The sequence below is a fragment of the Pan troglodytes genome, chromosome 6, assembly GCF_028858775.2.
Source record: "Pan troglodytes isolate AG18354 chromosome 6, NHGRI_mPanTro3-v2.0_pri, whole genome shotgun sequence".
NCBI classification, from domain to species: domain Eukaryota; kingdom Metazoa; phylum Chordata; class Mammalia; order Primates; family Hominidae; genus Pan; species Pan troglodytes.
Window position 1 is genome coordinate 149,990,241 of NC_072404.2, and position 14,963 is coordinate 150,005,203.

The window sequence follows — 14,963 nt, forward strand, 5'->3', positions numbered from 1 at the left end:
GTTACAATCTATTAGTAGGTTATGAAATCAAACTCTTTTCCACAGTGGCTGTACCATTTTAAATACCCACCAGTAGTGTACAAAGACTCCAATTTCTCCACATCCTTGCCAACACATTATTTTTCATTTTAGAAAGATGATAGCCATTCTAGTGGGTATGAGGTGGTATCTCATTATGGTTTCAATTTTCATTTCCCTAGTCACTAACAATGCTAAACATTTTTTCATGTGCCTGTTGGCCATTTGTACGTCTTCTTTGGATAAATGTCCATACAAGTCCTTTGCCCATTTTTAAATGAGATGTTTGTCTTTTTGTTGTTGAGCTGTAAAAGTTCTTTGTATATTCTGGATACTAGATCTTTATCATTTATATAATTTGCAAATAATTCTATGTTGTCTTTTTACTTCCTTGGTAATGTCTTTTGATGAATAAAAGCTTTTGAATCCAATTTACTTCTTCTTTTGTTGCTTGTGCATTTGGTGTCATATTTAAGAAATCATTGCCAAATTCAAGATTGTTAAGTCTACCCTTATGTTTTTTTCCTAAGGATATTACAATTTTAGCTCTTAAATTTAGGTCTTTGATCCATTTTGAGTTAATTTTTGTATATGGTGTGAGGTTAGAGTCCAACTGTATTCTTCTGCATGTGAATACTCTGAACTTTTTAGAATCCTATTTCCTCTTTCTGAAATACATTTCTTAAAAGTTTGCTCAGAAAAGATTTCTTGGTAATAATTTCTACGTGTTTTTTTGGTAATGTCTTTATTACCACTGTATTCTGGCTTCCATTGCTGTTACTGAGAAACTTGACATCATTTTTCCTCCTTTGTAAATTTTCTACCTCTTTTCTCTGCCTGCTTTTAAATAGTCTTTGGTTTTACTAAAATATATCTGAGAGTGGCTTTCTTTTTATCTAGTCTACCTTGGACTCTTGTTTCTTCTATCTGTGGATTCATGACCTTTCTTCAGTTCTGGAAAATTCTCAGGCTTTGTATCTTCAAATATTGTCTTTCCTCTATTTTCTCTATTCTCTCTTTCTGGAACTGCACTTACATATGATATATTTACTCATTCTATCCTCCAAGTAGCCTAACATTTAGCTTCTTTAATATTTATCTCCTATCTCTCTGTATTATGAGTATTTCCTTCAGATTTAATTCTCTCTTCCTTTGTATATTCTGCTGGCTAATTTATTGGGTTATTGATTTCAATAATGATATTTTTATTTCTAAATATCTTAATTCATTCTTTTTTTCAAATGTGCCTAGTATTTTAAATTAGATTTATATTTTGATCATTTTTCAGTTTTTATTCCGTCTTTAATATCTTAAAACATTTGCTGATAATTGCTTTTTACTATAATAATTTCATTATCTTAAATTCTCAAGAACTTGTGTGTTTTTGTTTTTTCCTAATTTTGTTCATGATATATTTGTTAATATCTTATTATACATTATATTTTATTGAATTTAATATTTCCAAATCAGAAGGCCTTAAATTCGGAATTTGCATTTGCTTTATGGATCCAGGAGGAAGCACTCATCTGGGACTACTCTAGAGCTCTTCAAAGATATTGGCTTAATGAGAGAGTCTCGTTTTCTTTGCAGAAAGCCCAGAGCTTAGTCTTCGAATTCCAGTGCTGGCACTGACATTTTCCCCAAGGTAATCCTAGCCTTTTCATTTGTTTAAACTGTTCATTCCAGTTTTAGTTGTTTTTCATTTTCTATTTTTGGCAAATGGGGATATTCCTTATTTCTTGTCAGTCAGTGTGATATCATAGAAAGATACTTGGCCTTTGTTCCTGGTTTCTGGCACACGGTTCCCAAAACTCTTAGAATTTCCTGAGTGATAAAGGGCGATAGGAGTATTTTTTGTTCTAGTGACATGACTTTTTGTGGGCTTCTAGGTAGCTTCAGGAGGGTGGCTGTTCCAGAAAAACCAGCCTTGATTAGAAGCTTGGAACATTCCACCCACCTCCCTCTAATCTCTAGCACAGGGAAAGGAGCTGGAGAATGAATTGATTGCTCGTGGCCAATGATTTAATGATTGCCCACAGATAAAACTTCCATAAGAAACCCTAAATGATGACATTTGGAGAGCTTCCAGGTTGGTGAACACATCAAGATGCTGGGGGAGTGACATGACCAGAGAAGGCATGGGAGCCCCATACCCCTGATCCCAAACCTTGCCCTACGAATCTCCTTCACTTTACCATTCCAGAGTGGTAGCATTGATAATAAACCAGTGAATTTGGTGAGCTGTTCTCACAAATCATCAAACCTGAGGAGGTGGTCATGAGAACCTCTGATTTATAGCTGGCCACTCAGAAGGATGGGAGGCCTGGGACTTACGGCTGGCATCCGAAGACTGTGTTGAGGGGTAGTCCTGTAGTACTGAGTTCGAAACCTGTGGCGTCTGCACTAACTCTGGGTTGTTAGTGTTAGAACTGAACTGAATGAGTGGACACTCAGCTGGTGTCCAGAGAGCTGGAGAAGTGATACTGGAAAAGACACCATGTATTTGGCATCAGGAGGAATAAATGTCTCAGTAGCAGTGTTTTAAAAATTATATTTGAAATTCATCCAGGCTTCAGTCATATTATAGTGGGAGAGTCATTCTATCTAGTCCATCATAATCCTAGCAGTAAATGGAATAGAATGTTTTTCTCTATATCCGCTGAAGGTTTTGACTTTGGAAGAAAAAAAAGGAAGTGAGATGTGAATAATAAACCATGGGTAACAGGGTTTGGTTTGGTTTGGTTTGGTTTCTTAAACCATGATTATACCATGTTTATTTTTCTGAGGGCTAGAAAGATAGCAAAATACATGGAGAAAAGTTAACTGTAAAAGGGGCTAGAAGAGCTTGACACCTAAAGGTAAAAGAGAGAAAATGTTTCCTTATAGTTAATTACTTAAAATAAGTCGTATTTTCATAAAATAATAAGGTTCTTGAGAATAAGGACAGTATCTCTTTCGTATTGCTTATTCAACAAAGAATAAGCACCTATGCACTTTTGGGGATCCAAAACTACTATGCTAAAATGATTGCCAAAGGTCGTGTAGACTTATCCTGAGGTCACACAGCCACTGTAACAGATCATAGGAGTAGACTAAAGTCTCCTGACTCCAGGCCATGCTTGTGTATTATATCACACTACACCACTGAACTGAGTCAATATAAATTATTCAAGTATATGGCATTGCATACCACAAAGAAGGAGAAAAAATACTCTATTTGGATTCAATTGTTTTCTTCTTTACTGATTACTTCATACATAACCTGTTTGTTGAAAGAAGCACATTCTCTATGACTATACATCCTCAATTGTATGTTTAAAAAAATAATTCATACTGTAAGGACACAGTCATTGTGTATGTATACAGCTCAACTTCCTCAGTTGCTAAGGATGAATACTGCTCAGGATTAAACATGAAAAGCAGCTCTAGCTAGAGGCCAAGAAAAAGCTGATTTGTACATCAAAGTCATGGTGTCTAAGAGCTAATAAATGGTAAATATGTGATGAAAGAGGTTAAGAGAAAAAAGAGAGGTGTACATGCATGAGGTGAGTCAGGCTGGGGTCTGAAATTCTAAAAGGTGGATATGTTTTGCTGATTTGGGGGTAGTTTTAAAGCAGTCAAGAGGCCATGCATACTATCTCTGGATTTATCCACCTCCCTTCAGAGTGGGCCTGAGTAGAACTGGATTGGAGTTTCTTTAGTGGTTTGTTTAGTGAAGGTTGTCACATGGTTGAAGGTTTGCTTGTAGCACTGTGGACTCCCATTTGGTCATCAGGTGTTGTACTTGTTTTTTCCAAGATAACCTATACAGCACCTCCTCACTTCCTCCAGTAACAGAGGTGAGCTATGGAGGCAGGGTATATTGGATAGATGCAGCTAGGCTGGGTACAGCAGGGAGCAGTGAAGGGCAAGTGTACATATGTGTCTGTGTGTGTGTGTGTGTGTGTGTGTGTGTGTGTGAAGAGCTAGAGATGAAAGTGACATAATGACAACTCTGGATACCCAAGAATGGGCACAGGACTCTGTCCCACAGCTCCCAGCTGTGATTTGTAGTACAGATCTGCTAGCAAGAGACTACAACCACCTTGCTACTTCAATAGCTTTCTCTGATGTGTGGGTTTGCAGTTAAGATCTTATAGCTCTATTTGACTATAGATGGATTCAGCAAGGAATGATAAAAGATGAGGTAGATACACAGAGAAAAGTAGTGGATGTGGGGAGACCAGTCAGGAGGTTACTGCAGTCAATAAGAAAGGATGGCAACCTGAATAGCAAAAGGGTTATAAGTACAATGAAAACAGATATTTTAAAATTGTAAGAAAATACAACATAAAATTTTGGTGCCATAAACTTGAAAATCTAGATGAAATGGCTGATTATACAGAAAACACAAATTAACAAAATTGATTCAAGAAGAGATAAGAAACAGGAATAGACCAGCTAGCAGCAGAGGTCAGGGAAAAGGTGAGGTGGTGAAAAGCATATGAAAAGATCTACCCTATAAAACATCTCTAAGCTTGAATGACTATGCAAAAAAAAAAACCCTATCAGACATTCAGAGTGTAGATCATTTCCATGATATCCAAATTATGTCAAAGCATCAAAACCAGGAACTTTTGCAATTCATCTCACAAGGTTAGAATAACCTAGAATTACAATCTAACGGTCATTGAAAATTACAGACCAGGCTCTCAAATAAAAATAGATAAGAAATCCTGAATAAAACATGTAACAATTGAATCTAACAGTATATTTAGAAAATATACTGTGCCCAAGTAGGTTTTTATTTCAGAAATTAAAGAATAGCTAAATATTAAATATTCTATAGTGTAAATACTATATGGTGTAAATACTATTTATTTACATAATATAAAAGAATCAATTAATGAATTTAATTAATAGAATAGAAGATAAAGCAAGCAAAAGATAAAGAGTCAGTAATTAGAGAAGTTGGAGGCTAGAAGTAGCCAGTTTGGGGTCTGGTCAAAATACAGGGAAGATGATTATTCCAAGTAAAGAAGAGGGACAATGAGACAATTAAAGTACCACAAGATGTTAAGATCCCTAAGGAGATCTCAGTTGTCCAATAGACATTTGAGGTGGATGCTGAGTGTGGGCTTTTGGCCACAGACATCTCTGAGGAGGCAATCTGTCCATCACTCACTTGGTGACCATGGGCCATTTAATTCAAATCTCTGTGACCCTAAATTCTCACCTAAAAATATGAGGCTAATGTGATGTAGTATATCTTTCAGGGTTGTTGTGAGGACTAAACGAGATAATGAGAACTAAGTAGTTAGCACAGAACCTGGCACATAATAAATTATGGTAGCTGCTATCTTGATTATTAATGTATTTTTTTAAACTGAGACCGGATTGACAACCCCTTCATATGTGCTTTCTTCTCTGACCACCAGAGAGCAGACCAACATTACCCTTCCAGAACGAGCAAATACCTCAGGTTCCACAGCCTGAGAGTTCAGAATGTTTTCGGTAAGCTGCTCGTCTATAAATTTTGTCAGAAGAGCAAACTAACCTTTGTGAAAGGCATAGCAAAACGTCTGCTTTCTTCTTTATATTTTAGTTGAGAAAGGACTGGGATGTAAGTTAAATAGTCACTGAATATGAAATTACATGTAAATATCGAGATACACCATATCTGGCATTAGGAATCAAGATGATAACTTGATGTATTACTTTTCTTTTTGCTTTACATTGTAGGACACTTTTTGAAGTGCTATTATATAGATATAATCGGTATAAATATAATAGATGTAAATATTCCATTTTATCTTCACAATAACAGTGTGAACTACACAGGCCAGAGCACGTTGTTCTAATTTAACTGGTGTGAAAACTAAGGCTTATTAGAGTTTAGTGGCTCATCTAAAGACACACATATATTTGGTGTCACAATCTGAACTTCACCGGATCCGAAGACCACAGCACATACAGGAGTGCTCTTTTGGTTCTCTTTCCCTCCTTCTCTCCCTTCCTGTGTCCTTCCTGCCCTTCTTTTCTTGCTTCCCTCTTTATATTTTCTTTCCTTTCCCCTAGCTCCCCCCTACTTTTTCTTCACTTCCTTCTTCATTATGCAATATTCCACACATATATATGATCTAAATAAAATGAATGTGATTAACCCACCATTCAGCTAAGTAATATTACCAGTATCTCTGAAGCCCAACTGCACGCCATACCCAACCTGTAACCTGGATTTTGTAATAATTTTCCTTTTCATTCTAGTTGTATCATCTTATCACTTATGCATCCCTACAAATATATACATTATTTATTTGCATATTGTTGGACTTTATGTAAATGAAATCATTCTCTCTCTTTTTTTTTTTTTGCTCAAAATTATGTATCTGAGATTTATCCGTGTTGATGTGTATAGCTGTGGTTCATTCATTTTCACAGCTTACAGTACTCCATTTTATTCATCTGTTCTCTTACTACTGGGCTTTTGGGTGATTTTCAGTTTTGTGCTATCATAAACAAAGCTGTATATGACTCTTGCTGTACATATGCAAAACTTTCTCCAAGGTATTCACCTAGGAATGAAATTACTGGTTCATGAAGTGTACTTACCTACAACTTTACAGCTAATGCCGAATTGTTTTCCAAATTAGTTTTACCAATTCCTATGAGCTTATTACTTTGCATTCTCACCAACATGAAATTGTCAGAAATTTTAGCCAATTTCACACCTAATGCTCAGATTTTGGTTTTCAAACACCATTCTGCAATAAAAGGAACCAGCTTCCTTGGAGAAATAGCTGGTTCCAGGGCTAGGGCGAGTAATAAACAAGATGATCTTGGAATATCTTGTAGTGCCAGAGAGTAAGAAAATGCTCCACGAAACAAAAACAAACAAAAACACAGCAGCCAATCACTAAGGAGCTCCTAATTGCCAAACCTGGAACAATCAGAGCAGCAAAATAAATACAGTGTACCCTAGAACAACATGGGTTTGAGCTGTGAGGGTCCACATACACATGGATTTCCTTCCACCTCTGCCACCCTGAGACAGCAAGACTAACACCTCCTCTTCCTCGTCCTCCTCAGCCTACTCAGTGTGAAGTCGACGATGATGAAGACCTTTATGATGATCCATTTCCACTTAATCAATAGTAAACATATTTTCTCTTCCTTATAATTTTCTTAATAACATTTTATTTTCTTTATTTTAAGAATACAGTATATCATACATATACAAAATATGTGTTAATTGATAACGTTTTCTGGAAGGCTTCTGGCCAACAGGATGCTGGAAGTAGTTAAATTTTTTGGGAGCCAAAAGTTATAAGTGGATTTTTTTACTGCATGGGGGTCAGTGGCCCTAATTCCCATGGTATTCAAGAGTCAACTGTATAGTATTGGATTATAAACCATAAAATATAATAAGCTTCCATGAATTCATACTGATATAAATAAATAAATAGGGGAGATGGGACAGCTCTTCCTTGTGATAGAATTTGAATTAATAAATGTAAAATGAAGGAAAAACACAAAAAGTCTTCACTAAATACCACCATAATAACTCTTGCAGACATCCTCCATCAAGAGATGCTAAAATTAGTGGGTGAAAGTTTGAGTCGAAATAAAGTTTAAATCATTTCAAAATACCTTCCCTAAAATATTGACGACAAAGAGAAAGACAGTAATTTTACCAGGGAGAAACTTGGCAGAAAGCAACTTAATCAAGTGATCGAGGTTACCACTACCAGTAATAAGATATCAACATCATGAGCCCTGCGATACGATGCAGTGAGGACATAGCATCATTTCATGGTAGTCTCACACAACGTGCATAACTAGAGTTCAATCACAAGAACACATTAGACAAACTCAAAATTGAGGGACAGTTGACAAAATAATGTCTATTCTTCAAAAATATCAAGGCCATGAAAGATAAGAAAAGGCCAGGCATTGACTTCTCTCTAGCTATGAAAGTCCGAGTTGGCAACTTCTTCCAATAGAAGGCTGTTTCATTTACATTAAAAATCTGTTTAGTGTAGCCACCTTCATCAATGATCTTAGCTAGATCTCCTGGCTAAGTTGCTGCAGCTTCTACATGAGCACTTGCTGCTTCACTTTGCATTTTAATGCTATAAAGACACGTTCCTTCCTTAAACCTCATGAATCAACCTCTGTTAGCTTCCAACTTTTTTCTCTTTAGTTTGAAGCTTTTTTTCTGCAGCTTCCTCACCTTTCTCAGCCTTTATAAAATTGGAGAGAGTTACAGCCTTGCTCTGGATTAGGCTTGGACTTAAGGGAATGTTGTGGCTAGCTTGATCTTCTATCTAGACCACTAAAACCTCCATATCAGCAATAACACTGTTTCACTTTCTTATCATTTGTGTGTTCCCTAGAGTTTAATTTCCTTCAAGAGCTTTTGCTTTGCATTCACAGCTTGGCTGTTTCGTGCAAGAGCCTTAGCTTTCAGCCTCTCTGACTTTCAACATGCCTTCCTCACTAAGCTTAATCATTTCTAGCTTTCGATTTCAAGTGAGAGACATGTGATTTCCCTTAACTGGAACACTTACAGGTCACTGTAGGACTATTAATTGGCCTAATTCCAATGTTGTTGTGTCTCAGAGAATAAGAAGGCCCGAGGAAATGGGGAGAGTTGGGGGAATGGCTGGTCAGTCAAGCAGTCAGAACACACACATTTATCAATTAACTTTGATGTAGTATATGGGTGTAGTTCATTGCACACCAAAGCAATACAATAGTAACATTAAAGACAACTCATCACAGATCGCCATAACATATATAATAATGAAAAAGTTTGAAATGTCCTGAGAATATCAAAATGTGGAAGAGATACAAAGTGAGCAGATGCTGTTGGAAAAAAATGGTGCCAATGGACTTGCTTGACAAAGGGCTGCTACAAACCTTCAATTTGTGAAAAATGCAGTATCTGCAGCATGAAGTAAAGTGAAGAGCAATAAAATGGGGTATCTGTACAGATATTAAACTGAATTAAATATTTCCATTTGGTTCAATGACAGTAACTTATAAGAATGGTTGATTAGAGATTGCTGGGAGATAATTGCTGGGCACCAAGCCACTTTTTAGTAATAGTTTCAAAATTTACAGTGATTGGAATAGTGAGTTTATATTTGGTGGTGCATGAAAAAACAAGGAGATACATCATAAAAACCTTGGAAACAATAGAATCATTATCTTTTATAGCTTATAAAATGGTGGGCTGAGCTTCTGAGTCTACAAAATTGAGTGGGAAACCTTACACATAGTGAGTTTACCAAAGCTAGTGTCACCTCAGTGGTTTTCCAGGCCTCATTGCCCACATTTTGTTTTAAACTTCTTTGGGTCCTAGGAAGGTGCCCCCTTGGACAACAATTAAGAAAAGCCCAGACCACATTTCTATCATTCAGGCCTTCTTTCACTTCCTTTTCAAGGCTACATTCATTTCTCTTACCTGTGTCTGTAGCGATAGATGGTATTTTCTTTTCTTTTTTTTTTTTTTAGATGGAGTCTCGCTCTGTGGCCCAGGCAGAAGTGCAGTGGCATAATCTCAGCTCACTGCAACCTCCACCTCCCAGGTTCAAGCTATTCTCCTGCCTCAGCCTCCTGAATAATTCGGATTATAGGTGAATGCCACCATGCCCGACTAATTTTTTTTTCTTTTTTTTTTTTTTTTTTTTTTTTGTATTTTTGATAGAGGCAGGGTTTCACCATGTTGGCCAGGCTGGTCTTAAACTCCTGACCTTGCGATCAATCCACCTCAGCCTCCCAAAGTGCTGGGATTACAGGAATGAGCCACCACACCCAGCTGATAGATGGTATTTTCTAAGCAACAAATGAGGGTATTTGAGCCGAAAAAAACGTGACTCTCTTCCAAGAAAGAATGGATAGACAATTTCAAAAATTAGCCAGTATTGGGAAATCAGCAGAGTAGTTACTGTGCTCCAATCCCACCTCTTTCTGTAAATGACACATGGAGGGTATAACACAAGGATTTAGTCTGGGGGTGGGGCCAGGCAAGTCTATACTGCTAGTTGGGAGGAATCTTCACATTGACTAATTCTCCATGGTCACAGAGTTCCTTTCATACCGCTCCCTCTAATTTCCATTATCAGAGTCTTTAAACCTATGTCAATGTATTTCTTTTAAAATGTGATCCAAGAAAGGGCCACTTTAGAAGAATGAGCTCAAAGACTGTGCTTTCCCTGCTCCTCTGACCCCACCAGGTTTCCAGCACTTCATCTCCAGTATCTTCAGTCTCTCCACTGTTTCTTCCAGGCCAGTTTCCAGTGGAAAGACTGCGTCTAATGTCCTTGAGTTCTTCTTCTGTTGCTGGTTGAGATATGCCATTGCCCCAGGCAGCAATGGCAGCAGTTCAGGATTCCCAACCTCTTTCAAAACAGGAAGCCCCATCCCTTAAGCAACCACCTTCTAGTGTAGTACATGCTAGACCGTGCTACCTGGGAGGAGTGGAAATAGCATCCTCTACAGCGGCCTTTGGTCTCAGAGCACATCAGGGCTTTGGCTCTGTGTTTCTATTCTGTCTTTGGTCCACGGAAATGTTTATACTGTTTTCGAACCCTAGAATATATTTTGGGCATTTTCTTTTTATGTTATTTAATACTGCTGGATGTTTACAGTGGAAACCTACTATGCAATTCTGACTGGAAATTCTGTGCATATTTAAACATTGCTCAGAATTCACCTCTTCCATCAAATATCTAAACTTATTACAACCCTGCACTTACGCACTCCCTTTCCACCCCAAAATACTCTGTGAGCCCTTACTCATTCTACTTGCACTTGTATTTGTTGGACTGTAATAAACACTTGAGTTAGTCTTTCCCCTACTGGACCTTGAGGACAAGGAGGATGTTTAATTTATTTATATATCTCTTGTACTTGGCACAGTGACTTGTTTATAGTAGGCACGAAAAATACTAATTCATTTCCTTCAAAATTCCTAACACAAGTTCTTGAACATTAGGAGGAATTCAATGAATAATTCGTTACTTATTGATTTGCTAGTTGAGACCAGAACCTGTACACTTCTGAAGACTTTACTTATTCTTCTTCTTTATCCTTTTTTTTTTCTCCTTTGTCTCCCATTTTTAGAGAGGGCAGAGATGCAGCAAAGCATAAGGAAATAGATGAGTTTAGGAAAAGAGAATATGCTATAGTTACCTTTTTTCAGAAGAAAAGAAATGAAAGCATTTTCCATAATATTTTGTTAGAGGTTGGTCTATTCTTGTTTTACCGAATATAGCTGGGTTTGGAGCTGAGAACACAGGTCCTTTCCTGCTGTGTGTAAAAACAATTATCTACAGAAGGGAAACTCTAGCAATATATCAATGCCAGGCCTTTATACACTTGTTGGTATTCTGATGGTGAAGACATGTATGTCATTTGGCACTGCAGTTCTTTCTTTGTTTCAGCTGTGATAGTGATCCAGGATCCTAGCAATCTAAACATCATCTTACTTCGAATTACCAAGCTTTGAAGCCTTTGCCATTACTCACTTTATAAGTCATAACTTAGTAAAGAGAACATAATATGAGAGTGATTTTTCTTCCCTATCTGATTTTTACATCTTCTGGTTGCAAACAGCAATTTACCTATTCCTCTTATCTGATACCTCACAGAGTGACAACATCAAAAACTAGTTAGGACACTCACCTGGCAGAGACTGGAATTTAGTGGTTGGTACTGACTGATGATATAAACAATTAATTATTTACTCTCTTCATTCCTTATTTCAAAAGTTACTAATAAATGAAGCCAGTCAAGCTATTTCTTACATTTTATTATTTTTAAATTTTATATTTTAATTCTAATTTTATATTTTATATTTTTAAATTTTATTATAAAAATAAATTTTATTAAATTTATTTTATAAGGATTTTATTTTATAAGGATTCTGTGAGTACTTAAATGGGAAACATAAAGAACTTTGTCTCACTCATGTTGGAATCATAGCTCTTTAGGAAAAAAGTAGCATCTCTCTAGACATAAAATAACAACTATAACTTGCTATAGAAACAACAGCTCTCAAAGCCAGTAGAGAACATTTTTAAAAAGGGTGCCCCTTAGAATCTCAGGTAGCCTCCAAAATGCTTACACCCAAAGAAAAAGTATTTTACATAGAAGGGCTTAGTTTAGAAGTTTAAGATGATTTCATCTTTAAATAGATAGCCTTTACTCTCCGTTGTGATTTTTATACGGTTTTAGATTTCTTAAAAAGTTTTCCCCTCTCTATTTTTCAGACCCATTAGGCTTCATGTCATCTCAGCTGACTAGCATCTGTGGCCTGGCACTTGTTTTGACTAAGTAATCATATGCCCTTCTCTACCTAGTGCAGCCCCTGGAACCTTATCTGCTAGGACCAGCCTTTCACTGCCCTAGGAAGGCCTCCCAGTTGCGTGTTACATCTGTTTTTCTCTGGAAGAAAACAAGAGAAAACAATTAAGAAGGTTGATTTTACCCTATACATAAGAAACTTCAATTCTCATTCTGTGCTTTAACTGCTTTTGTATTTAAGCAATTCTTTCGTCTACTTTGAGCCTCTATTTTCTCAACTATAAAATAAGGGAGTTGAGCTACATGATTTCTGTTTCTTTCAGAGCTAACGTTTTCAGTCCACACATAAAATTTAACATTATTCTTATAAGTTTATATATATCACATTTTATTGTAAACTCCTAGGGTCTAAAGGCATAAATGTTTTTAAAAAGACATGTACTTATTTATTTGTGTGAATCTATACACAAAAAGTATTATTTAGCAAAAAAAAAAAAAGACAGGAAATTTAATCTATTTCTTTTTTGATGCATTCATTTATTAACATATATTAATTGAGCACCTAATGCCGGACATTGTAGACAAGGGGTAAACCAAAGCAACAGGGCCCATATGTTTAGGGAGCTTGAAGACCAATGGAGAGACAGATCATATACAGTGTAAGTACATTTGTGTAAAGTTCTATAAAGAAGAAGTGCACGGTGCCTTGAAAATATGTAATTAACCTAGGAGATATAACCCAGGTAGGATCAAGTTTTTCCAGGAGAATGACCACTCAATAAATATCAAAGTTGAATAGGAAGCATTAGACTAAGGGGCAGGGAGTGGGGAAGGGAGGAAGAAGAGACGGAGGGGAAGGATGTAGCATTCTAGGTAGGGAATACACATGTGTGAAGGCCAAATGATCATAGGGAGAAGGAAGGGTCACTATAAGGAGCAATGGGAAGCCACTATTCTAAGCTAGGGAGTGGTAGGGGGTGACTTGTGACACAATCACTAAGGTATTCTACCATATCACCCACCCCTGGCTGCCTAGAAGAGAGTAAAAGTGGATTCAGAAAGACTTGTTAGGAGGCTACTGAGAAAATGCCAGCAAGAGGTGATGGTAGCTTGGGCTAAGGTGTTGGTAGTGTGTTAGGGGTGTGGTGTGTCTGTGAATAGGATGAGGAGGATGCAAAAAAGTATTTGAAACATATACCTTGATTGATACTGATTTGGATTAGATTGTGTAAAGAGGCTTTAATGAGACATTCTAGAAATTACACTTCCACGTAAGTGTCACTGCCTTCTAAGTGTTATATTATGAGGTTACACACCCATTTCAAAGATGCTTCATGGGTGTCAACAATTCTGAGAAGCTTCTTTCAGAACTTACGTCAGAACCAGTGTATAAACCATACCAGAAAAATAGGCTTATTGCTATATAGAAAATATTTCATAAATCCCCAAAGCTAAGGAAACAAATATGTGTGTAATGTTCTTAAGTTGATGCAGGGTTCATAAAGACTTCCTTTTATGAGTTTGACCTTCCAACTTGTACAGTGAGGTCACTTCTTTAAGAAAATACGCATGTATGTAGGAGAAAAGTTATGTTATCTGAGTCTTCATCAAAGAATGAGGATATGTTCTTTTACTCAAGAGCTAGCTGACTGGGGAAGCCCATAGGCAGAAGAAAATCCTGGTCAGGAGGGGTTTTTTAATTTTATTTTTAGGGAGCAGATAAATACATCTTAGGTGACTGACAACAAATTTTCCAAAGAAAAGAAGAATGAAGTTATATCAATAAGTTTTTAGGAGCAGTGCATGGTGGGAAGAGCTTAGAACAAAGGCTAAGAGTCAGACTCTGGTTTTGTAACTAGCTGTGCAGTCTTAGAAAAATTATCTCTCCCAGTTTTACTTTCCTCATCTGTAAATGGGGACACATATGCCAGGAGTTTTGTGAGGATTTACTGATGGAGCCCTGATAGTTTGGCTGTGTCCCTACCCAAATCTCATCTTGAATTGTATCCCCCATAATTCCCACTGTTGTAGGAGGGACCTGGTGGGAGATAATTGAATTATGGCAGCGGTTTTCGCCATACTATTCTCATGATAGTGAATAAGTCTCATGAGATCTAATGGTTTTATAAGGAGAAACCTCTTTCGTTTGGTTCTCATTCTCTCTTTGCCTGCCGCCATCCACGTAAGACATGACTTGCTCCTCCTTGCCTTCCATCATGTTTGTGAGGCTTCCCCAGCCACATGGAACTGAAAATTCAATTAAACCTCTTTCTTTTGTAAATTGCCCAGACTTGGGTATGTCTTTATCAGCAGTGTGAAAATGGACTAATACAAACTCTGATTTCCATCCACCATCCCCTCCATATCACCTCCCCACCCTGGCTCCTCAGCTAAACACCTTTTCTTCAGGTTAAAGAATAGAAAACTCTGTGGAGACAGAGGGTAAGGGGAAACCCTTCAGTAGCTATCAGGCTACTATCTTCACCTTTCTTAGCTCTGTAATATCAGAGCATAGAGAAAAAAATGCCTGGCCACTTTATCAGTCTCCATGAAGAAAGGGTGGAGCCAGTAGGCATTGCCATTGGTTCAGTAGACATTCCCGGAGCACCGTCATTTAGAGAAAGCAGCAGCCCATTTAAATCAATGAATCTTTT